At 46.2% G+C, this 26192-nt stretch overlaps 1 long non-coding RNA gene across 1 annotated transcript in view; it reads right to left on the reverse strand.

Annotated features, from left to right (window-relative positions):
• LOC128325407 (uncharacterized) overlaps positions 1-26192 on the reverse strand; it is a 45900-nt gene that overhangs the window by 12944 nt on the left and 6764 nt on the right. The window contains exons 2-3 of the long non-coding RNA XR_008307430.1: positions 16777-16934; positions 3417-3799 (exon numbers count right to left, since the gene is read on the reverse strand). This is a non-coding gene — a long non-coding RNA (uncharacterized LOC128325407). The remainder of the gene's footprint in view (positions 1-3416; positions 3800-16776; positions 16935-26192) is intronic.

Genomic DNA, 26192 nt, shown 5'->3' on the forward strand with positions numbered 1-26192 from the left:
AGCCAGATCAGCTGCCCACATGACTGCAAGCTCCGTCATGGAGCCAGTGGGGGCTGCGGGGATTGGGGGCCATGTGGCCCCTGGAAGTTCCAGGAGGCCCTGTGCGAGCGCTTGCAGCCTCCCGGTTGGGGGTCTACTTGTGTGTCACCATGCGCCACGGCAACACACAAGCAAAAAAATGAGGTTAATGGAACACGGAATCTGTTAACCTCATCTAAAGGGAGGGGTAATTAGGTGGGCTGGCCGCATTGGGAGCACTGGGCTTGCCTGCAAGCCCGGTGGTTCCCACGATCCCTTGAAAGTGGGCTAAGCTCAGTTAGCCCGCTTTCCAGTGATTGTGAGAATAGCTTCACTGAGTCTTAGAGGCGGGTCTCATGATCCGTGAGACTCGCTTTTTGCAAAACTGCAGGGAGAGCGGGCTAAGCTCGCTCTCCCTGCAGACGATCTCTGCAAAAGCCCTGGGCAGCCGTATCGGCCGCCCACACGATTGCTGGCTCTGTGACGGAGCCGGCGGGGGCTGGGGAGCTCGGGGACTGCATGAGCATGCAGGGCATACTGGGGAGACACCTGGAGCCGGGAGGCGGTTTTTTGCCTCCCGGTTGGGGGTCTACTCACGAGGAGTTGTGGCGTGGAGCCGCGTCATGGCTACTCATGATCAGGGAGGCCAGTTTTGTGGAGCGCTCACTCTGCAAACCCGGGCAAAGCGCAGGGGCACTTAGGCAGGTTACCCGCCTAGGAGCCACCAGGCTCGCAGCTGAGCCCGGTGGTTCCCACGATCGGGAACAGTCAGGCTAGGCTTTCCTAGCCCGATTTTCCCCGATCGTGAGAATAGCCCCTTAGTCTAAATGCCTGCTCAGCAAAATTAGTGCCAATGCAGAGTTAGAACTTGGTTCATCTTTTGTTTGGTTCCCCCCACCTCCTGGAACATATTGATTTTCAGAATGTATTGATGTCTTTATCTCTAAATGTTTACTAATTAAAATTCCATTTATTTTTGTTCTGCTAAAACTTTAGCTGCATATTGCAAGTTCAATTTAAAAAAACCCATCTGAGTGATGTTACTGGTTTGAAGAAGAGTGGGTACCAGTTGAGGTTGGGGACCACCTTTCCAGCAGAGCTACAACTAAGAGAATATGACCTCTCTTTTCAAGAAAGGGTAATCCTTACCTTGGAATAGGAAATGGCCCACAGGGATCTACCTGTATTTACCCAAATAGAAGACAACCTTGGATTTAAGATGACCTCCTTAAAAATAGTGGTTAAATACAAGTTATACCTGTATTTACCCAAAAGGAGCAGTACTCTGAATTTAAGATGGCCCTCCAATTTCTAACATCAAAACACTTGGAAAAAACCTAATCTTGGATTCAGGTAAATACAATAGTGGCAACAGTTTCATTCTGGTAATTACCACAGGAAAGTATTTTTTAGTCAGAACTGACAAGACCCTGAGGCTGTTCTCATGCACACCTAACCCAGGTGAGGGATACCCAGGCCGGGTTAGGCTGCATGTGAGAACCTCTGGGATCGTGCTTGATCCCAGCAGGGCAGTGTCACCTAGCCCCAAGCTGTTAACCCAAGCTGTTGACCGAGGTTTAGGGGGTGAGAGCTCCCGTAGCCCGTGCTAACTGCTCATATGTTCGCTGGGGCTATGTTTAGAGACACAGAGACAGGCGCCTAGTGCGTCCATCTCTTGCGGGAATCCCCCAATGCAACACACATGTTGCGCATTGTATTGTGGGATTCACGGAGGCCAGAACAAGAAGTTCCTGCCTGGATCCCTCTGCCTTGCTCTGTGCTTCACGGAGCAGTGCCACTTGTGTGGGGAGCATGGAGCACGCTCCCACCACCAAGCCCTCAATTGTCTGTGGGGAAGGTAAGCTTTTTGGAGCTTTCCCTGTCCCACTTCCCACCCGCTCCTGGTGATTGTGAGAATCACCTCCCTGTGTGAAAGGAAGCATACAAACTCCCTCAGGTGAGGAAGGTCAAAGGGTTAGGCAACTGATTCATTGTTGTGGCATGCAGTAGTGACTACAGACCCTTTCGTCTCTTATGGGCATCAGCATCATAGCCCTCAAGATTTCATTTGTATGGAATGTGGCAGGGAGTTCCACAGGATACACTGGAGACTCTTAAATGCCCTGATATGGACGCTGTGACTTAACTTTGACATCCATGTTTTAAACATGGATGTCAAATTAAGAACAGTAACAAAAACCCTCTACTGAAGAGAGCTTTGGCACACAGCTGAAGACATCCAAAAAACTGCTTTCATCAAGAAATAAGAGTTTTCACACATATACATATACATTTTGAATCAAAATGTATTTGTGTATGTGTGAAAACTCTAGTGAGAGTTCATTCTTGCCCTGACAGCTTCAACAACATGTCCACACATAATCATACTGTCTCAGCCAACTCAATGTCCAACATATAACCATGCTTTAAAAAAAATTATGCCCAAGGAATGGAAAGAGAAACTGAATTCCCGGTGCTTTGAGTAAAACACAACAACAATGGTCTATTGCCCACAAAGGACCTGAGTTCTATCAGGTGGAAAGTCAGAGGCCTCTGTGTTACTCTGACATGTTTAATAGGACTAACAGCTTTTGCTCCCCTGCCTGTTTTGAAAAATTTAGCATGCAGGGATTGCTCGATATAATAATGATGTAAAGAAAGCTCTAATAATGGCCCAGTATTTCAGTTTTATGGACTACCAAGATACCAGTTGGAAATTAAAGCATACATCTTTATTTTACGACTTTATGCTCCTGCTTGGTGTGTTTTGAAGTACAGGCAGGAACAGCAAACAGTATTTCACACCAACATTTGCTCTGTTTCCCAGACTGAAATACTACAGCACAATAAAAGCCTTCAAATAGGGCACTCCTGGAAATAACCGTCACAGGCAGGTCAGAGCTGGGGAATCGAGGAGGCAAAACTGCCATGGATCTCGGAGATGATTTTCTGTGCTCTGTCGTTTGAATAGCTACTCCTAAATATCTCCGAGTTTGTTACACTCAAGGTGCTTTGATATTTATAGAGGCAATTTGGGTCAAACTGACCTGCACTGCAACTTGATATCTAAGTGTAAGGCATTACATTCACACACAGCGGCCTTCAACACATTACTTTGTTCAATAGCTGCTCCTTTGCCAGGATGGGTCAAGGGGAAATGCAGAACTGTAATGAGTCCATTGTCTTCCCCTGCTTTGCCTCCTTTGACCTCATCACCAACTCTGACTTTGGTCAGCTCTGTGTCAGAGCTAGCCATTGTGCTGAAAGGAATGGTTTTGCTTAGGTAACGTGAAATAATGACATGGACAGGAATAGTTTCTGTGTCTGTGTGTCATATTGCATGCTGCAGTGGTAGACAAAAAGCAAGCTCAGTTTCTGAGCACAGCTCCAAAAGGCACCTTAATGATGTTCTGTGAAACACAAAGAGACATATTTCTCTTCACTCTGTTTTTCTACCCATCTCCTCAGTCTCAGTTTCATCTGCACTCATTTTCATAGGCAACAAATGTAGTCAATGTCAAGGTACGCAAAGAAGGAATCTGAGGAACAAATTACTGAAGTCATAAAAACAAAAAAATAATCATTCCTTTAAATACATCACAAACAGAAAGAACAAACCATAAGGGAAGTAGATTGACATTTAGACAATAAATTGTGGATGGAGAAAAGAGAAATTTTTGAGATGCTTCATGAATTATTTCCATTGGTCATCATTGCTGAAGATGTTGGATGGGTACCAATTGATTACAACATCTGAAATATCATTTTAGAGAGAAGGCATCTGAAAATATATATCAAACAAAGGGAACAAAGAATGAGCATTTAGAGCTAATAAACAGTTAACCAATTAACTATTACTGGGGTTTCATGGCATTCACCAACACCATTTGAGTTTCTTTAAAAACTCAAATGTGAAACTCCTGGAGGCACTTCACACGACACATGTGAAGCGCCTGAGGGGGTTCTGTGGGGAGAGCGGGCTTAGCCGCAGACCAACGGCCGCTCATAGCTGGGCGTCTGCATCAGCCACCCACACAACTGCCAGCTCCGTCATGGAGCCAGCAGGGGCTGCAGGGATCGGGGCCGTGAGCACATGGGGCATCCTAGAGAGAGCCCTGAGCCTGGGAGGCTCACCGCAGTGACACACGAGCAATGGAATGAGGTTAATGGAGCGCTGGCTCCATTAACCTCATTTAAGAGGAGGGTGGTTTAGGCGGGCTAGCCGCCTTGGGAGCACCCGGCTTGCCGGCAAGCCCAGTAGTTCCCACAACCACTGCAAAGTGGACTAAGCTCTCTTAGCTCGCTTTCCAGTGATCGTGGGAATAGCTTCCTGGTCTTTTAACGACAATAAAAACAAACAAACCTTATATCTGGAAAAGCCTTGTCGCTAGGAGCATCATCATCATCATCATCATCAAAAGTGCCTGCTAGAACATGCTACTCTCCTTAATGAACAACACACAGCCTTGGAGTTAAATACTCCCCACATGAATCAACCAATTACATGGTAGGTGGAAATAATTAACCAGCTGCACTGATCTTCATTCCCTCTTTTTAAAAAGAAAACAGGAGAAATCACAAATTACATTTATCCCATTGGTGGACATGTCTTGAACTTATAAATGAAGTAAGATTCTTTATGAAGGAGAATCCTGTGTGTATCCTGTTTGTCAGAGGACCTTGATCTATATATATGAACAACATGAAAAACTTTAGATCATCAGGTGAGTGGGATTTGTCAACAAAATGTGGCACTAATGGGGTCTCCAATATTCTATTCTTAAGCCTGGATCTGTGTTCGAGAACACAGGTCTAGATGGCTCTTGTAGTGCTCCCAATATACTACAAATTACATGGACAAACTATGACATAAACAGTCCCTTTTGTATTGCAGTTTTTAAATATGTTTTTAATATGTTTTTAAATACTGGGGTCCCAATATTCAGTGGTAGGGAGGCTAAACGAACAGGCTGCACAACTCCCACAAGGGTAAAAACCTTGTGCAGCATTACCCACTAGTGGTCTTATTGCAAAGTCAGAACGAGTCAGCAAATTTCTCAAACTCTCAGTTTTCCTAAAGGCCACCACCGAGGGTGTTTTACAACCAGGTATATCCGAAATATGACAACTCAAATTGATGACTAAATCCTTCATCTGCCTCGGGGTCTCCTGCCCCGCGGAAAAAATAGGGCCCCCTAGATTGACTCTTGGATGCTCTATCCAAGCATGGTCTCCCCTCCTGAATATAACTATCATCACCAGAAGTGGTGGAAGATCCCTCTGTATCTGTACCATCGGTGTCTGCTGTGCTAATAGGGTCCCTCCATCTAACCATTTCTTTAGGTGTGCCTGCAAATGTCATCCAATTGCAAGCATGATCTGATGCATAATCCTGACTATCTCTTTCAAATTTCTGATTTTTGAATTCCTTAAGTCTCTCTTGAAACTGTAAAATGTTCACATCAAGATCCTTGTACCTTTTCTCAAACATATCAGGGATATGAAATACGATTTTTCCCCCTTTTGTGCATGTAAAAAGAGTCTGTAATTGTACAGCCCAAAAGCAGTTTTACCACCACAACCTGCTGTTCTGTTTAGCCCAGCACCTATCAAAAACCAAGGTACTGTTTTATGTTGGGAGTGATGGGATGAGTGAGGGAGAGAGAGAGAGAGAGCACAAACAGAAGCTTGTGATTCTTAGTTACCACTTGTTTTTCTGTAGCAGCAAGTTGCTCCTATATCACCATATTTAACAAATATTATAAACAATACTTTGAGACCAGAATAGTGCATTGGGGGATACCCCCATGGAATGGGTACTTGAGGCACCTGTCTCTGTGTCCATCACATGACTTCAGAACCAGAGTTAAGGGTATGCTCTGAGTTCACAGAGTTTACAGCAACTAAGGTCACACATTGTTCTTTTTCTGAATGGGGAGAGGGATTCATATTGTATTGACAGTCTGGCAAACAGGCTAAAATCTTTAAAATTTTATTGGAAGGAAACTATGAACCCCACTGGCTTTGAGCTTGGGGGGATGGAGTTGTGACACAATGTGCCTTGCCCCCAAACCCACTTTGGGATGCCCAGGCACCCCAAGGGGGGCAGATGGGGCATCCTCAAATCCCCATTATTCCCTATTGGGGAAATGCAAAAAATGTTTTTAAAAAAATTAAAAATCATTTAAAATTGCAGGAGTGTGGTCCAGCCACCCTGGTTTTCTGTCCCTAGGTGCTCTGCATAGGGAATAATGGGCCAGTTTGAGTCCTTATTATATCATATGTAGAAACTTTTAGAACCAGTTCGTGTTGGGTTCAAATTTGAACCAAACCAAGGTGGGTTCGAGTAAAACCCAAACCAAACCTACCCACCCTAGTTCAAATTCAAACCAAACAGGCCAAGCCGATTTTGTGCACACCTCTAGTGGAAATTGCAGAGAGGAACTTTTTAATATGGATGGGGTTACACTCCCCCTGAAAGATCAGGTACATAGTTTGGGAGTGCTCCTGGACCCAAAGCTATCACTGATTTCTCACACTGAGGCAGTGGCTAGGAGTGCTTTTTATCAGTTTTGCTGATATGTCAGCTACATCCATTTCTAGAGGTGAATGGCCTTAAAACAGTTGTACATATTTTATTTATTTATTTGGAATATTTCTATACCTCCCAAAAGCAAAATGCTGGTAACCTCCAGACTTGACTACTGTAATGCGCTCGACATGGGGCTGCCTTTGAACATAGTCTAGAAACTACAATTGGTACAGAATGCAGCAGCCAGATTGGTCTCTGGGACAGCACGAAGGGACCATATAACAACGGTTTTGAAAAACTGCACTGGCTGCCAATATGTTTCCGGGCAAAATACAAAGTGCTGGTTATTGCCTATAAAGCCCTTAATGGCTTGGGTCCAGGCTATTTAAGAGAGCACCTCCTTTGTCATGAACCCTGCTGCCTGTTACGATCTTCTGGAGAGGTCTGGTTATGGTTGCCACCAGCTCGTCTGGTGGTGACTTGGGACTGGGCTTTCTCTGTGGCTGCCCCAGGGCTTTGGAATATGCTCCCTGATGGAATTAGAACATCTCCTTCTCTGTTTGTTTTCAGGAAGACCCTCAAGACTCTCCTGTTCTCACAAGCTTTTAATTAGAATTAATTTTAATAATTGTTTTATATTGTTTTATTGTGTTTTATGTATTGTAAACTGATTTTTAATATTAAAATTTGTACACCGCATAGAGATGTACATATCAGGTGGTATAAAAATATGATAGATAGATAGATAGATAGATAGATAGACAGATAAAATTTTAGATTTGGATAGGACCTTGCAGTTCTCCTAGTCTAACCTAGCCCAAGCTTCTAGTACTTGCCCAGAGCAGGAAACTGGTACCACATCTCTGCGATGGCTGTCTAGAAAACCCATCAGTACAGAAGAATCCACTACCCAAGGCAGACTCTTCCACTGTTGAACAGCTTTTACAGTTAGGAAATTGTTCCTTAATGCCTAGCCTGAATCTGCTTCCTTGGATTTCAATCCCTTGGCTCTACTCCTGCCATCAGAAGCCGCTTCATCTTTGGTCATGATGCCCTGATGATAGACTGCTTCCCCATTACTTTTTAAAATACTCTTGATATACTGATAGTCTACCAATGTTTGTGAGACAAGTAAGCAGGTACTTGGCAGCTGGAAAGATACATAGGAACAGTAAAAAGTCTAGTGTAAAGAGATGCCATAGAGCAGGGATTCTCAACCTTGGGTCCCCAGATGTTGTTGGACTTCAACTCCCATAATCCCCAGCCCCAGTGGCGTTTGGTTGGGGATTATGGGAGTTGAAGTCCAACAACATCTGGGGACCCAAGGTTGAGAACCTCTGCCCTAGAGTATGCCAGCGTGCACAAGCCTCTCTTTCATCCGCATGTACAGTAAATCATTCACTTTAAATAGCTGGTGCATTTAAACTGAAAACAAGAATGCATGTTCTTACTGAAAAAGAATAAACATTTTTGATTGACACTCTTGCTTTCTCTGCCTTTCATAACCCCATATTGACACTATCAATCTGTGTATCCTGAATGTGCATGGTGGGGGAGTGAGATCACAGCAGCAGCCCCACTCCAGCATTAGTGTGTTCACCAGACCATCAAAGCATACTCTACGTGTATCCAAACTGTACACACATATGCTTGTTTGCACAAAAAGGGATTCTGCTGTTGGCAGGTTTTCAGACTGGAAACTGTTCTGACAAGCCTACTGAATGCATGGCCCCATGCCACTCCCTCATGTGTGTTCACTGGTCATGTGAACAGGGACAGAATATATCTATACTGCAATTTAAGAGATTTAAATTAACAGATGTATTTAATATTGCAAACACATATTTGTTTTAGAGTTTAACTTTCATGGCTCTCCATTACTGCCCTGCAAATACAGGGAATTGTATTTTAGTGAGGGTGCTGAGAATGCCCCCCAACCCTTTTATTACTATACTTTTCAGCTTTTCCTGGAGAGAAGGATAGCTATTAAACCAGTTTAACTCTGTGGTGCAAATACATTCTCGGAGCGAAATCAGAACATTATTCTAATTAATAAATGTAACATATATTGGCTAGCTTAATAGTACACGGTTTTATATACCTTACAGAGAAATCTCAGGACTATTGGCATTTCATAGAACTCACATTCTGAGAATTCCTTTTCACTGTAACCTCTCATCTCTTAATGCCATCACATATAACTCATCACTATCAATGTCAGAAATATATGAGTATTGTTATTGTTGTAGCAGCAGAAGCAGAGTGAGCCAAAGAGTCTCCGTCCTTACCTTAAACTGTCAGTCACTGCTCTTGGCTTTCAGCATGCAGACATGCTTATTTGCTAGTGGGTAAAATAAAACATCTCCTAGTACACTTAAAGAAATTTCTGAGTAAAAGCTCACAAGACCCTGAGCATCTGAAATGACTGGCAGGCTGGAAGCCATCATCTTTATCCTCAGGATTTCCTTGCAAGAGAATAGTTCCCTGCTGATACTCAGTCATCATTACCACATATAGTAGGCTTCAAATGGAAAACTCAAAGTTTGTATTTTCTTTTCTCTGTTGATTTTTACAGTTGTTTTTTAGTTGCTCCCTTGCTTGTTCTTAACCCTTTCCCCACCCATTATTTCTCTGCACTAAACAGTTCCCCAATGGGACTCAAAGTTTATGTTGACAGCTCCCGATTATTTTTTAGCCCATGCTGTGTTGGTAGCAGGAGAAATGGAGGGAACACACAGGCCTAAAAACACAAGTGCTAAAATAACAAGTGCACAAGTTATTGTTATACTCAGGATCTGTGAGAAGCTGCACCCAACAGCTATAAAGTGTGCCATCGAGTTGGTGTCGACTCCTGGTGACAACAGAGCCCCGTGGTTATCTTTGGTAGAATACAGGAGGGGTTTACCATTGCCATCTCCCACACAGTATGAGATGATGCCTTTCAGCATCTTCCTTTATTGTTGCTGCCTGATATAGGTCTTTCCCATAGTCTGGGAAACATACCAGTGGGGATTTGAATTGGCAACCTCTGGCTTGCTAGTCAAGTCATTTTCCTGCTGTGCTATTAGGTGGCTTATCCAACAGCTACAGCTCCCAAAAAACTACAGGAACTGCAGAGGAACAAAAAGCACAACTAAACTACACAGCACTCCCTGGCTTACATAGCAGCTCTCCCCACTTAGCTGACATGGTCCTTCATCCAGTGAGGGGGAACCCTTTCATGGGATGGTCTCTGAAGACTACTGGTGGGTCCAGAAGGACTAGGGGACTGCACCTCAACGAATGCTGCAGGCTGGCTCTGGTAATTCCACAGGGAGAGTGGCAGACACATCAGATCCAGACCACTTCAAGCCGTTTCGAATAAGAGTCTACCACAATCAGGAAATTCTTTCCCTGAAATCGTCCTGCACAGTCAATATGGATTCTCATGCAAGGCTTCTCGGTCACTTCCAAGGGGAAGGTAGGTGCCCTTGGTGGGTTATTTTGATTAGCCTGGCAGGTGCTGCACTCATTTACAGTCTTTTCAATGTCTGAGTCACTTTCAGGCCAGCAGGCATTACTTCTAGGCAAAGCTTTCATACAAAAATTTCCAGGATGTGCTGCATGTCGTGTGGCTAAAATGGTTTGACAACCCTCTTCTGGAATAACAACACAGTTTCCCCAGAAAAGACCCTGCCGCCCCAGAGCAGTTCTATTTGTATTTAGCAGCTGGGCTTTCTGTATGCCCTGCTACAATTGCTTAGAAACAGGAAGTTCCTTGTTCCCAGCAGGAAATGGTGTCTGAGCATGTGTGGACACCATCTTGAGTGGTCAGAATAGACCACTCTGGGAACTTCCTGTTTCTAAGCAAATGCAGCTGGGCAAACAGAGAGCTTGGATGCTAAATAGAAACAGTGTTGCTTTGGGTGGTGGTGGGTGGCGAAGGTGTAACGGAGTGGCAGGTAATATCTGCCTTCCTCCCTTTAAAGTGCCCACTCACACCCCAACCAAAACAATTCAGCTGGGGCAGCTTGAAGCATTTCAGCACCTGGAAATAGAGGTGCCAAAATGCTTTGAGCACATCCCTACTCTGTTCTCTCCCACCTCATTTTCAATATGGGAATATTAATATAGGTTTGCCTTACAGGATCATTTTGAAAAATGTCAAGATAGCATATGTGGAACACTTAGAACACTCAAAAGTGCCGTACAAATGCTTATTAAAGCCTTACAGAGCATTTGTTTTTGTTCTTACTGGTATCCATGAGATGGCACAAGTTAAAGAACTGAATTTTGCTTTTAAATCCAAGCTTTTGGTAGCCGGGGGAGGGGCTGCCTTTAATTTAACTGTGATCTTTGAGTTCTTTCTCAATCTTCTTTCCTCTAAAACACTGCTTGGCTATGAAAAGGGGTTATCACTAACACAAACCTTGAAATCAATTCAGTGGATCAGAGTTACATTTGCTGTACAGGGTCTTTATATTTTCATCTTTTGATCAGCCATTGATTAGTCAAGGATCACCACACTGGATGCCCTCTGCTCTTGTTAATGAGCTGCTCAAGCCCAACTTCTGTGCTACCAGACAATTTTTTAATACAACAAAAGCAATTCTCTTGGTTGCTCAAGCCTGCAAACAAGCCTGATCCAGGCTTTTTCAAGGAATTAAGAAGTATCACCTGTTTGACCTGCCCATGTTCTGGTTATTAAAGTAGGTATCATTGCACCTGTTGAATGTCTGCCTGTCATGCAACTGTTAAAAGTCCTAGGCCTTTACAAGGAATCCAGCAGCCCCACCACCTTATATGCTACAAGGCTGTAGGTTGTAAAATCAGTACTGAAGCCTTGCAGCAGCTGAACAATACTGAGGCCTAGCAGTTTTGAGGTAAAAGGATGCAAATAAAATACAAGTTGTTCTAGTACAGGGCTGCACAACTCAAATGCCCTGGCGGGCCGGAACCATCCACAACTTGGTGTGCAGGGGCCGAGGTCAATTTTTTAGCACATTGTGACATTAAAATTAAATATTATTAGTTACTTGTGGCTCTATTTCCCCTGTCAATGGACCCATAGTTTTAACCAAGGATAGTAGCCAGAGAATAGGTCCTGTCCCTACTCAATCAGTGGGGCCCCTAGAGTGCATGCCAGCCCCAAACAAATGCCAAGTCCTCTCCTCTTCCTAAATTGTTGCTTTCAAGCTGCAGTGCTAGGCATGCTTACATGGGCATAAGCCTCACTGGGCACACCATGGAGCATATTACTGAGAAAGCATGCACAGGATGGCACTATAAGGCAGTTTCCAGCACCTGTGTTGCTGCAGGATACCCGGGGGCAAGTAAAATAGTCACTGCGGGCCGAATCCGGCCCCCGAGCCTTATGTTGTGCAGGCCTGTTCTAGTAAGAACTAATCAGCCTACTTTCTTTTCACTGTTTCTACAACTGGATTTGGTGCAAATCAAGGTCCCCAAGTTAGATATCTTGCACCTCAAATGTTCATGCGTCCACCATCTTGGATCAGGTTGGATGACATCATTACAAACAACACCACTGAGATGTTCCTGTGTGTCACTCACTACTACTGTACCAAATTTGGTTGGAATCGGTTATTAGACAGTCCTCAAGTTAGTGCACTTGTGCCTCAAAAGTTCACACATCTGCCATCTTGGACTGGGATGTATGACATCATCACAAACTACACCACTGGGGCATCCCTATGTGTCCACACAGCTGTAGCAAATTTGGTTCAAATTGGTTAGACTGTGCACAAATTAGTGCACTGGTGCCCCATAAGTTTACGTGTCTGCCATCTTGAAACAGGGTGGATTACATCATCACAATCTTTGCCACTGAGGTGCCCCTGTATCCCTGTAGGTGTCTCTACAGCTGTAGCAAATTTGATTCAAACCAGTTAAGCGGTTTACAAGTTAGCTCACTTGTGCCTCAAAAGTTTATGGTTCTACCATCTTGAATCAGGGTGGATGAGATCATCGCAAACTACACCACTAAGTTGTCCCTGTATGCCACTCACTACTACTGTACCTAATTTGGTTCAAATCAGTTGGACAGTCCACAAGTTAGCCCACATGCTCCTTAAACATTCACACGTCCGCCATCTTGGATTAGGGTAGATATCATCGCAAATTACAGCACTGAGGTGTCCCTATGTGTCCAACAGCTGCTGCAAATTTGGTTCAAATTGGTTAAAAGGTTCATAAGTTAGCCCACTTGTGCCTCACATGTTTATGCATCCAGCATCTTGAATAGGTGTGGATGACATCATCATGAATTATGATGTTGAGGTAACCCTGTGTATCACTCACTGCAACTGTACCCAGTTTGGTTCATATGGCTTAGGCACTCCTCAAATTAGCCCACTTGTGTCTCAGATGTTCACATGGCCACCATTATGAACTGGAGTAGATGACATCACCACACACCACACCATTAGGGCATCCCTGTGTGTCCCTACAGCTGTAGCAAATTTGGTTCAAATTGGTTAAGCGGTTCACAAGTTAGCCCACTTGCACCTCAAAAGTTTACGCACCCGCCATCTTGAATCGGTATGGATGACATCATCACAAACTATGCTGTTTATTATTATTATTATTATTATTATTATTATTATTATTATTAATGATTCAATTTCTATACCGCCCTTCCAAAAATGGCTCAGGGAGGTTTACACAGAGAAATAATAAATAAATAAAATGGATCCCTGTCCCCAAAGGGCTCACAATCTAAAAAGAAACATAAGATAGACACCAGCAACAGTCACTGGAGGTACTGTGCTGGGGGTGGATAGGGCCAGTTACTCTCTCCCTGCTAAATAAAGAGAATCACCATGTTAAAAGGTGCCTCTTAGTCAAGTTAGCAGGGGTAAGCATGCACTCATTTAAAGAGTGAACCTAGGGACTGGCCCCTCAAAAATGTAGGATGCAAAGTGTATGTACTGCCTTGTACTGAGTGCATTCCATAGCCCATGAGCAGCTACAGAGAAGTTTCTGCTGCCAAAGATGAGTCTCTGCTGATGACCTTAAAGTGTGGTGGGGATCATACTGAAGAAGGTATGAGGAAGGTTTCAGGTAACCCGGTCCAGCTTTAAAGGTAACTAGCTGAACCCTCACAGAGCATCTGTGCAGTAGTAAACTTCATTTTGGGGGTTATTTGGGAGAATTTGTTTGGCTGGTCCTCCCACAGCTCGCTCGCTCTGTCTCTCCCCCGCAGGCCTCGCTCGCTCGCTCTGTCTCTCCCCCGCGCGCCTCGCCCGCTCGCTCGCTCTGTCTCTCCCCCGCGCGCCTCGCCCGCTCGCTCACTCTGTCTCTCCCCCGCGCGCCTCGCCCGCTCGCTCGCTCTGTCTCTCCCCCGCGCGCCTCGCCCACGCGCCTCGCCCACTCGCTCTGTCTCTCCCCACGCGCCTCGCCCGCTCGCTCTGTCGCTCCCCCTGCGCCTTGTTCGCTCGCTCTGTCTCTCCCCCGCGCGCCTCGCTCGCTCGCTCTGTCTCTCCCCCGCGCGCCTCGCTCCTGCCCCACTCTCTCCTGCCCTCCCTCCTTCCCCTCCCCCACTCTCTCTTGCCCTCCCCCTCCCCGCACTGAGTTCTTTACCTCTGCTGCCACAGGACTTACCTGGTGGCGGGTGGCCGCAAAGGGCCCCGCCGCCGCTGCTCCTCCTCCCAGGCGGCGAACAGGGAAGTTTCGCTGCCAGGTTCCCTCCCGCCCTGCCCTCCCACGGGCGCCTTGCCTCCATGGGCAAGCTGGCCTCCATGGCCTGCCGCCTGGCCTCCATGGCCTGCCGCCTGGCTTCCATGGGCAAGCCAGGCCCACTGCTGCCTGGCCTCCGCGGGCGGGATTGGCCCGCCGCCTGGCAGGCCCGCCGCTGGGCCAAGTATCGGCTCCACGACCCGCCACTTGCCTCCGCAGTACACTCCCCCCAGCCTTCAGCCCCAGTCAGCTCTCCCCCCGCCTTCAGCCCCAGTCAGCTCTCCCCCCAATCCTTCTGCCCCAGTCGGCTCTCCCCCCAAGCCTTCTGCCCCAGTCGGCTCTCCCCCCAAGCCTTCTGCCCCAGTCGGCTCTCCCCCCAAGCCTTCTGCCCCAGTCGGCTCTCCCCCCAAGCCTTCTGCCCCAGTCGGCTCTCCCCCCAAGCCTTCTGCCCCAGTCGGCTCTCCCCCCAAGCCTTCTGCCCCAGCTTCCTCCCTCCTCCATTTTTCCCTCTTTCTCTCTCATTTTCTCTCTCTTATTCGTGCTTCCGCCCCACCCCACAGCTTTCTAGGCTGCTTGTGTTTTCCCAGCTGGCCGTTGCCACCACCTCCTTGGGCAGCCAAGCATTCAGCCGGATCCTTCCTGCATGGCCCTCCCTCTAGTGAGCGTCTTCCGAAGCAGCCACTCCACCGCTTTCTCTCCCCACAGCTTCCCCCCTCCCCCACCCCAGTCCGTTCAGTTCTCCTCTCTGCTTGCCCGCTTTCCTTCTTTTCCTTTCCTCCACTTCGCTTGCCCAGCCAATCCGGCGCGTTCACTGCCCAGCCAATCCGCTGGGTTGCCGGGACGCATCCCCACAGAGGCACATCTACGAGAATTAATATAATAGATTACCAGCACTTTGTATTTTGCCCAGAAACATATCGGCAGCCAGTGCTCCTATTTTAAAACAGGCATAATATGGTATCTCCACCCTTGGTGAAACAGAAAATATTAGACACGGAGCGGCAGGAAGATTTATCTAAGTCGCCAGGTTTTTATTGTAACAATACCTCAAGGTATCTTGTTGCTCCTTTATCCTATCTGCAACAATTAGATATCCCCAAATATAGGCTGGCTTTCACACAGGCCAGATGTAGATGCCTTCCCTCTGCTGTCCTTGAAGGGCGTTACAGTGGGACTCCTTATACGGAGTGTTTATGCCCTGTGGTGGTGGGGAGGTTGAAACAATCGAACATGTTTTGCTTTATTGCCCCTTTTATAGGGACTTACGTCTAGAATTAATATCTCCACTGCTGGCTCGTTTTCCAGGAAATTCGCCTAGTCAACAAATGGCTTTCCTGCTTGAGGACAGTACTCCTGCCATCATTCGAAAAGTGGCGGGCTTTTGTGCGGCAGCTCGAAGATCACGTCAGTTTTTAATTAATAATTCTAGTGCTGCTTTATAACCTTTCAGTTATAATATTGTTGGTGGGTTAGACTGTTGATATGTTATTTTTTAAACTGTTATCTATATTTTAATTGTATTTTTTCCACCTTGTTGTGCTGGTCATAGACCGTAATAAACTTTGATTGATCGATTGATTGATTGTATCTCCAAGAAACTCCGGAGACCAATCTGGCTGCTGCATTTTGAACTAACTGACGTTTCTGAACTACATACAAAGGTAGCCCTACATAGAGCACATTGCAGTCGTCCAACCTGGAGGTTACCAGCTCCAGCTCGTAACCTCCCATATAATATTCATTGAGGCTCTTCACACTGCTATGGAGAGCCTGCAGGGCTTCTTGTGGGGAGAGCGGGCTTGACCTGCTCTCCCTACAGATGATCTGTTGGCAAGCCCTGGGAAGCTAGATCGGCTGCACAATTACCGGCTCCGTCATGGAGCTGGTAGGGGTGGTGGGGATTGGGGGCTGCCTGGCCCCCAGAAGACCCAGCATGCCCTGTGCAAGTGCGGCCAAGATTCTGGGGACACCCCTGTGCTGGGAGGCTTGTTTTAGCCTCCTGTTCGGGGGTCTTCTCGTGAGTTGCCACAGCACGGAGCCACACCATGGTGACTCATGATCAGGTAAACAGGGTTAGTGGAGTGCTTGTTTAAGAGTGGGGGCAATTAGGCCGATTTGCTGCTGGGAGCTGCACAGCTCCTGTTGCAGCACATGAAGGCAGGAACTGGGCTGGGCTCCCTTAGCCTGGTTCCTGCTGCTCACGAGGATAGCCTCACCATATTATGAATTGAATTGATATCCCCAAACTACTTCATTATTACAGATAGGATTTCTTCATAAAAATGCTTGCAAATTCCCTATATTGGAAAGAATGCTGGCAGGGTCAAGAGTACATGCCTGCTGTACTATTAGTTCCACTTTGAGAAAGTCAGTTTGACAGTTTGGTTTTGGAGGGAAGGCAAGTTTTGAGAAATGGAGAGAACTTTTGAGTTACACTGATTGGGTTGTTTAAAAACTGTTGGAGTAAAATTGGCTATATATGGAAGGGTTGCTCAGAGAGTTAGTTGAAGTTTGAATCCTGGAGAAAGTCAGAGGAAGTCAGAAAGAATCACCTTGAAGAAGTCAGAGGTCAGTTGAAGGAGGAGAGTCCAAGAGTTACATGTTGCACAGCTGGAACAGAGAGGGTCCAAGAGTTGAAGCTGGAGTTGGAAAAAGTTGAAGTTGCAGCCAAAGCTGGAAAAATTGGAGTCAGTTGGCATCTGGAGAGAGACTACAGAAATGAAGGATTGCTGGCACAGAGCTCTTAAAATCACTGGCAGAGATGTGTAATCTCTGCAGAGCTGAAATCACACAGAACTGGAAAAGAACAGAAGGGGGCTATTCTCATGATCGGGAAAAATCGGGCAAGGAAAGCCTAGCCTGATTTTTCCTGATCGTAAGAACCACCAGGCTCAGCTGCGAGCCTGGTGGTTCTCCAGCAGGCAACCCTCTTTGGTAGCCCTCCTCTTAGCCCAGGTTTGTGGAGTGAGCGCTCCGCAAACCTGGGCTATCTGGTCATGAGTAGCCGCGGTGTGGCTACTCATGAGGAGACCCCCGGAGGGGAGGCAAAAAGCCACCTCTCAGCTCAGGGGGGTCTCACCAGCATGCCCTCTGGGGGTCTCACCAGCGCTCACACAGGGCATGCTGGAGCTTGCAAGGGCCGATCAGACCCCGCTCCCCCCAGCCCCCACTGGCTCCGTCATGGAGCCGGCAATCGTGTGAGTGGCCAATCTGGCCGCCCAGGGCTACTGCCCCAATCGTCTGCGAGCATAGCCCGCTCTCCCCGCAGTATTATCAAAAGCGGGTCTCACTGATCATGAGATCCACCTCAATCTGAGACAGAACTGAGGAAAAACCAGAGTTGCTAAAGATGTTCATCAAGGACTCTAAGTTAGGGCTCAGTAAGAGTCAGGTTAGTTGATGCATTTTTGACCACATTTTGTTTATTCCTTATGCTCTTTTGCCTTTTTTTTTTTTTTTTTTTTGGTACTAACTTGTGAAGCAACTTTTAAAATTTAAAATTGAACTATTTGAAAAGTAAAATTACTTGTTCATCTTTAAAGAAAAAAAATGTAGCTTCTGTTTACTTCACCCCACGCCTATAGGCCTTACTATTCTATCAAAGTTTGTTTTTGCAACAGAAGTTTGAAAAGCTGTTGTGGTAGACTCAGCCTGTTGCACAAAACTCTACTTGGTGGTAGCGGTTAAACTAATAATTGTCAAGGAGATCCATGTTTCATGTTAGCAGAAGGGCAGTTCCTCCACACATGGTGGCAAAGCAGTGGGATGTAGAACTATTCCTCCACATCCCAATTCCCAAATCCCTCAGACAATTCAGAAGGATACCATGGTCTATGGTATCGAAAGCCACAGATAGATCCAAAAGAACCAGCAGAGTCACACTCCCTCTGTCAATTCCTTGGTATAGATAATCCATCAGGCTGACCAAGGTTGTCTCAACCCCATAGCCTGCTCTAAAGCCAGTTTGAAATGGGTCTAGATCCTCCAAAACTACCTGGAGCTACTACCCTCTCAATCAGCTACAACCCTCTCAATCACCTTGCCCAACCAAGGGAGGTTGGAGATCTATAATTATCCATCACTGAGGACTCTAGGGTGGGCTTCTTAAATAAAGTTCTCACAATTGCTTCTTTCAAACATGGAGGCACCCTGCCCTCCCCCAGTGAGGCATTTATGAAGTCAACTAAGTCATTTATCATAGCCTCCCTACTAGATGATATAAGTCATGTTGGGCATGGATCCAGGGGAAAGGTGGTGGCTGAACATCTCCAAGAAGCTTGTCCACATCTTCAGGTGTCACAATTTGAAACTGATCCATTCTATGCATCGTGTGGCAAGCAATGGCTCGGAGACATCTAGTAACCTTTCTGCATCCATTCTCCAGAGTTAGCTGGTGGTGGATATTCTCCTTGTCCTTGTCCTATACAGCTAGTTTAGTTGACCATGCCCCACCCTCTGCCCCCAGATTGGCATAGCCTCCCCCAGTTTCACGTGCTTGGCTAGTGTGGTCTGCAGATGTCTGGCTCTCTGACTCTCTAGGGTGTCCTAATCTGTGGCAGCACAAGGCCAGGACCCCCTGCAATTTGGCATCATGCCTCCCTAAACACACTGATCTCAATATGCATAAGTATACCTAACTCTACATAGGACTGGGCTGAAAGGCTGCAGTAAGTTTGGGAATAGAAAGGGGTTTATTGCCAAATAAACATGCACAGGGGTCAGGCCGCAAAACTGAAAAACACTGCTAATCTTCTGTAACACTGAGGCTAAAACTGCAGTAAAATGACCCACGTTCCGGCTCTAAACACAACATTGAAGGTATCTTGTGGACACCTGTTTTACAACTCTGAACAAGAGATGGATGAGATTAAACCTGAATTCGAGGAGACAGAGAAATATATGGTGCAGGCATTGTTTTACAAAATATTTTGGTGCTGTTCACTCAACACTTCAGTTCTGCAGCTGATATGCACATTTTAGAACAGATTAGTCTGCTAGTGTAAAAACACATTCAAAGCAAAAACATCAAATTGGCAAAATTAGTCATTTTTAGTGAAACAGTTTTCTAGGTCAAGAATTACTTGCTGAAGATGCAGCATTATAAATTGACTTCTTTAAAACCACTTGTACTACTGGTCTGATAATTCATTTCTTTCTAAGGGAACACTTTACAGTCTATTAGCAGAAAAGAAAGATTAGGTGAGCATTAATCAAACTTCTCAGATGGGGAGAATCATGCATACTGCATCCAGGAATTCCCCATCACCATTTTTCAGAAGCTGTATATAATCAATATTTCAAATATATCTGCTTTGTCTTCTATCACTGAGTTGGGGTTATTCCTTCATCAAACAGGGGGCTATCGCAAATGCAGCTAGGAGCTTTTTTGTGGGGGGCGGATTCTTTCTCAAGTAATGCTGAACTGGGCCAAAAGCCTCCTATTAACAGGGCAAAGAGGCATCTTTTAAAGTGGTGGCTCTTATATATTTAGCAGGGGGAGAGCAACTGTCCCTGTTTAGCCTGGCATCTTGCCTGTGTGGGTCTGTTGCTGAAGTGGGGTGTGTGTGTGTGTGTGTGTGTGTGTGTGTGTGTGTGTGTGTGTGTGTGATTGTAAGCCCCTTGGGACAGGATACCATCTTCAGCTATGTAAACGTTTGCTATGTTTTGTTACTATGCAACAAACTGAAGTTGAATTCAAATACTGATTGTGGGGGGCCAGGACCCAAGAGATGGTTTAGGAGAGGAGAGCTGGTCTTGTGATAACAAGCATGACTTGTCCCCATTGCTAAGCAGGGTCTGCCCTGGTTGCCTATGAATGGGAGACTTGATGTGTGAGCACTGGAAGATATTCCCCTCAGGGAATGAAGCCACTCTGGGAAGAGCAGAAGGTTTCAAGTTCCCTCCCTGGCTTCTCCAAGATAGGACTGAGAGAGATTCCTGCCTGCAACCTTGGAGAAGCTGCTGCCAGTCTGTGAAGACAATATTGAGCTAGATAGACCAATGGTCTGACTCAGTATATGGCAGTTTCCTATGTTCCTATGTTTCCTATCTGCTTGTTCTGAATGGGGTTACACTTTCCCTGAAAAATCAGGTACATAGCTTGGGAGTGCTCCCGGACCCAAAGCTCTCCCTGGTTTCTCAGGTGGAGGCGATGGCCAAGAGTGCTTTTTATCAGCTTCAGTTGATACGTCTGCTACGTCCATTTCTAGAGGTGAATTACCGTAAAACCGTGGTACCTATGCTGGTAACCTCTGGGCTTGACAACTGTAATGAGCTCTATGTGGGGCTGCATTTGTACATAGTCCAGAAACCACAATTGGTACAAAATGCAACAGCCAGATTGGTCTCCTGGACAACACGAAGGGACCACATAATATTGGTTCTAAAACAACTGCACTGGCTGCCAATATGTTTCCGGGTGAAATACAAAGTGCTGGTTATTACTTATAAAGCCCTTAATGGCTTGGGTCCAGGCTATTTGAGAGAGCACCTCCTTTGTCATAATCCCTGCCACCTGTTACGATCTTCTGGAGAGGTCCAGTTACGGTTGCCACCGGCTCATTTGGTGGCGACCCAGTCTTTCTCTGTGGCTGCCCCAGAGCTTTGGAATAAGCTTTCTGCTGAAATAAGAGCATCTCCTTCTCTGTTTGGTTTAAGGAAGAACCTCAAGACCCCCCTTTTCCCTCAGGCTTTTTATTAGAATTAATTTTAATAATTTAAAAAACTTGTATTAATAATTTTATTGCTTTTATTGTCATGTATTTTAATTCATGACTTTTAAATATACATGAACTGGAATGGCTTCAGAGATATACATATCAGGTGGTCCAAAATATGATTGATAAATAAACAAACAAATAAATAAATAAATAAATAAATAAATCCCTATGAGAATTTTTTTTTAAAATGGGGGGGGTGCACATGCACATGCGAAAAGACAGCTGTAAAGAATTCAACACAGGGAACCCATTCTCACGATCCCATGAGAGGCCTTGAGGGAGGGGACGAGGAAGGCTGCAGGAGCTTACCTTCCCCGCAGACAATCCTGCTGCTGCCTCTGGGTGTGTGGATAGCACACCCAGGTGTTACTCTGCTGCCCCTGGCAGCGGGGAGGTGTGGGGGTTGGGATGCATTGTGAGCCCCTGGTGGCGCAGTGGTAAAACTGCTGCCCTGTAACCAGAAGGTTACAAGTTCGATCCTGGCCAGGGGCTCAAGGTTGACTCAGCCTTCCATCCTTCCGAGGTCGGTAAAATGAGTACCCAGAATGTTGGGGGCAATATGCTAAATCATTGTAAACCGCTTAGAGAGCTCCGGCTATAGAGCGGTATATAAATGTAAGTGCTATTGCTATTGCTATTGCTATCTATTTTAGCTTGATTTATATAACTATATTGGTGTTCAGTTACAATAAGAGAAGACCTCTATGTGCACTGAAGAAGTTACATTGTAAGCAGTGAAAGAGTCTGCTTACTTGGCTGGTTGGCTCTACCTTTGCCTGTTTAGAGTCAGTAGTTTTGACAGGAGCTTTGGTGGCATCCAAAAACTGTCCAATAAGAAGAGGTCCACAGGCAAAGGCTTAACCAATAAAATTAAAGCAGTAGGAATTCTGCAGGTAAAGGCTTTGGCTAATCAATCTAAAAAGTGACAGGTGGACAAGGATTGGCCAGGCCTGTCTGAACGTTCTGGGGCGTGGAGTAGAAGATCTGAACAGGCATGCACAGAGAGTTGGCAGACACTGAGGCTGTTCTCACAACCAGCCTAACTCAGCCTGGGTTAGCCCAGGCAGGGTTAGGCTGGTTGTGAGAAGTGGTGGGATGCTCGTGGATCCCTCCACTCCCTGCCTGCCTAACCCGCTTAACTAACCTGGCTTTGCGCTGATGTTAAGGATCACCCTTAACTCGCTACCAGGTATCATGTGTCTCCTCGGGCTCAGTTCAGCCCAAGAAGACACAGAGATGGGTGCATAGAGTGCCCATCTGTCAGGGACATCCCCAATGCAACATGCATGCCACACATTGAGGCGGTTCCCACGATCAGTGGGAACCACCGAGATGGGGTTTGTGAGGAGAGCGGGCTTAACCCGCTCTCATCTCAGATGACTCCATTATGGAGCCGGCAGGGGCTGGGGAGTTCGGGGGCCATGTGGCCCCCAGAAGCTCCAGCATGCCCTGCGCAAGCGCACAGGGCATGCTGGAGAGACCCCCCGAGCCCGGAGGCTGCATTTAGCCTCCCCGCCAGGGGTCTTCTCATGAGTTACAACTCACGATTTAAAAAACCCAGGTTAGCGGAGTGCTCGCTCCGCTAACCTCAGCTAAGGGGAGGGGGAATTAGTGGGGTTTGCTGCTGGGAGCCGTGGGGCTCCCATGGCAGCACATGATCAACTAAAAGCGGGCTAGGCTCCCTTAGCCCACTTTTAGTGGATCGTGAGAATCTCCTCATTGTATGCCACACATTGCATTGTGGGATGCCCAGAGGCCAGAACAAGTTCCAGACCTGGATCCTTCCATCCTGTTCCATGCAGCTCGGAGCAGGGCTGCCCATGTGGGTGCACGGGAGACACCAAAGACAGCCTGCTTGGTCATCTGGGGGGAAGGGTAATTTGAAAGCAGCCTCCCCCGCTGCACCCTCCCTGTCTGCCCAGAACGATCATGAGATTTGCCCCAGAGAGTGTCAGGGGAAGTAGGGCTGAAGAGAGATGGAGCAGTAGGTAACCCAGGGAGGACAGTAGAAAGGCAGACACTGAAGAGTTAGTCACTAGGAAGGAAGGCTCCCTCTGGATAGCTTCAGAAGAGCCGAGCACCTCACCTGAGGTTTGAGCACTTCACCTCATCCTGCACATTTAGGAAGCTGGGGGACTGGCTAGTGAAGATACCTCAGAAGGCTCAAGGAGTTCTGCTGTTTTCACCTGCTGTTTGCTATATGTTGTTTTACTGTGTATATTGCTTTTATTTATTGTCTTTTCATACTAATATTGTAAGCCATTTTGATATATCTTTTGCAAAATAGCTTCTGTCTATAGTGGGACAGAAATCTTTATAAACAAACAAAAGCACTATCTGCAATAAAAGTGCCAGAGGTATGATAAATATGTATCACTTTGAAAATACCATCAAATCACATTTATATCAGCTTAAACTGATTTGTAAATAAGGAAGTTCATTGGAACAGAAGTCAGTGCCAAAATGCAGAAATGTAACTAAATACAAATGAAAACCATCTCTTTCCAAACCAATAATTTCAAGGAAAGCAAATCTAAAGAGAGATTCTGAGGACTCACTGAAATGACCATTCAGGTCTAAAGTGCTGCTGCTTTAGTTATTTACTAGCATATCATTATATTAAATGAATCAGAGCTGATTTGATAGCAGTAGGGGAAATGGTGTTTCACTGAGTCAAGTTTATTTTAGTTTTGTATATGGCTCACAAAGCCACACATCCCTCCCTCTAATTGGTAACATGTAATATTCAGTTCATTAATTTTTTATTCTCCCCCACCCACCTACCCGCCCACCCACCAACACACTCACCAACACCCAAAGGGCTTACACAGTATACTGTATGGTGCCACTGTATTCAAGAATACATTAGGGATGGGTCCGGACCGGTCCGGAGGCCATTCTAAAGGCCTCCAGACTATCCGGACCGGTCCGGACCTGGCCGGTTCAGTTCGGAAGGTGGGGGTTCCTTTAAGGGCGGGGGGGGTTTACTTACCCCTCCCGCCGCTTTCCTCCCTCCAGTGCTAGTATTTCTCGTAGTAATTGGGGCGGCAGGATACCTCCCTGCCACCCCTTCTCCCTCTTCAATGCAAAAGGCTCCAGCAAGCCTTTTGCGCACGCGCACGTAAGCTTCACATCTCCCTGACGTGCATGCGCACGCAGTGCCAGACCACAGCTCTGCGATTCCGTGCACACCCCTAGAATACATGGGGAAATAGTATTTATGCAAGTGTATTTGTATGGGGTTTTACTACTGATTTGGAAGTGTTGTGGCAATTTGATTATCTGCAACCACAGAGCTCCTGTTTCTGTTGTGTATTTAGAATCCAGAACAGCAAGTATTTGAGAGTCAACACAGGGAACCCATTCTCACGATCCCATGAGAGGCCTTGAGGGAGGGGACGAGGAAGGCTGCAGGAGCTTACCTTCCCCGCAGACAATCCTGCTGCTGCCTCTGGGTGTGTGGATAGCACACCCAGGTGTTACTCTGCTGCCCCTGGCAGCGGGGAGGTGTGGGGGTTGGGATGCATTGTCTTGGCCTACAGAAATCCAACAATGCACCATGCATTGTGGGAATCTCCCTGGCACTGACTGGCAGCCCTGCAGTGTCTCAGCGCTGGTTGCAAGAAGCCGGTGCTGACACATGAGCAGTTAGACATGATAGCGGCCAGCGTGGTATTGTGGTTAGAGAGCTGGACTAGGACCAGGGAGAGCCAAGTTCAAATCCCCATTTATGATACTAGCTGGGTGACTCTGGGCCAGTCACTTCTCTCTCAGCCTAACCTACTTCACAGGGTTGTTGTGAGAGACAACTCAAGTATGTAGTACACCGCTCTGGGCTCCTTGGAGGATGAGTGGGATATAAATGTAAAAAATAAAATAATATAATAAATATTAAGGGCACGAATGGATCGTTAACCTTGGCTAACTGGCAGGCTTCTTTGGAGGGTTTGCTGCTGAGGTGCTTCCAGGATCCACACGGATCCTAGTGATTCTTACGTGCAGCCTCCCACAAGCTGGGTGTCCCTAGCCCGGGTTAGGCTGTGCAGCTTCAGATAGTACTGAAAAAGCTGGGTAATTGCACACAATTGGAAAGAGTAAAGAAGATACACAGCCCCAAGCCCACTAAACACTGTTATGTCCTGCAACATAGAAGGTATTTCACACCTGCAGAAAAGAAGAAAAACTTTAGAGATTTGATCTTTCTGCCCTCAACCAAACTGGAAACTAGCTGTTCCTCCATCCAAAAAGCTACTTTTGGCTGCTGTCCACAACCCAACTGAAAAAAATATCTAAATGCAAACTGATGTTGTCTACACTTTTTCTTAGCAGAATTTCTGATCCTGCCTCCTGCTGCCAAGAGCACACAATGAATGGTCATGACCTATGTCCAGGCAAATTAAGTCTCACTTTGGCCCTTCATCCTGCCCCCATCCTTTTGGAACCTGGCAGGTGGAAGCTGTGAGGAAAACTAATTGCTGCTGTGCATGCAAGGGGGGGGGTGGCGGATTTAATGGGATGGATGCATTCGCTTTTCTATTGGTGTCATGGCCAATTCTTGGTAACCACAGGGAAAAATCAAGCATAGAAGTTTTAGGAGATGCTCTTGTATTACTGGAACAGAGAAACCCCTGCTAACTGGGCAAAGAGGCACCTTTTACCATGGTGGTTCTCTTTATTTAGCAGTGAGAGAGTAACTGGCCCTATCCACCCCCAGCACAGTACCTCCAGTGACTGTTGCTGGTGTCTCTCTTGTGTTTTTTTTAAGAATGTGAGCCCTTTGGGGACAGGGATCCATCTTTTTATTTATTATTTCTCTGTGTAAACCGCCCTGAGCCATTTTTGGAAGGGCGGTATAGAAATCGAAACAACAACAACAACTGCGGAATTCCTGTGACTCCACACCTCAGCACTATGTCTGTGTATGTAGGAAATCATATGGGATAAGTTGATGATGTGGTAATGGGTTTTACTACTTTTTAACTGCCTTTTTGATGCATTTGTACAGGAATAAAACTCTCTCTGAGCCCAATTTGCAATTCAATCTCTTAGAAAAGACTATTCCACAACAGCTGCCACCCTCGCCAGAGAATTACTGGGACTGTGCATGCCCTAAAATAAACACAAGCAGTGGGGAAGAAGAGCTTAAGAACATCCTGTTTTGTCTCAGCCAAAGTTCTAGGTGTTTGATAAGTGAGAACAGCAGCGCACACCTGATTTCTTCTAATAACTTAATTCTTTATTGTTTGCAA

The sequence above is a fragment of the Hemicordylus capensis genome, chromosome 4 (assembly GCF_027244095.1).
Source record: "Hemicordylus capensis ecotype Gifberg chromosome 4, rHemCap1.1.pri, whole genome shotgun sequence".
Taxonomy (NCBI): Eukaryota; Metazoa; Chordata; class Lepidosauria; order Squamata; family Cordylidae; genus Hemicordylus; species Hemicordylus capensis.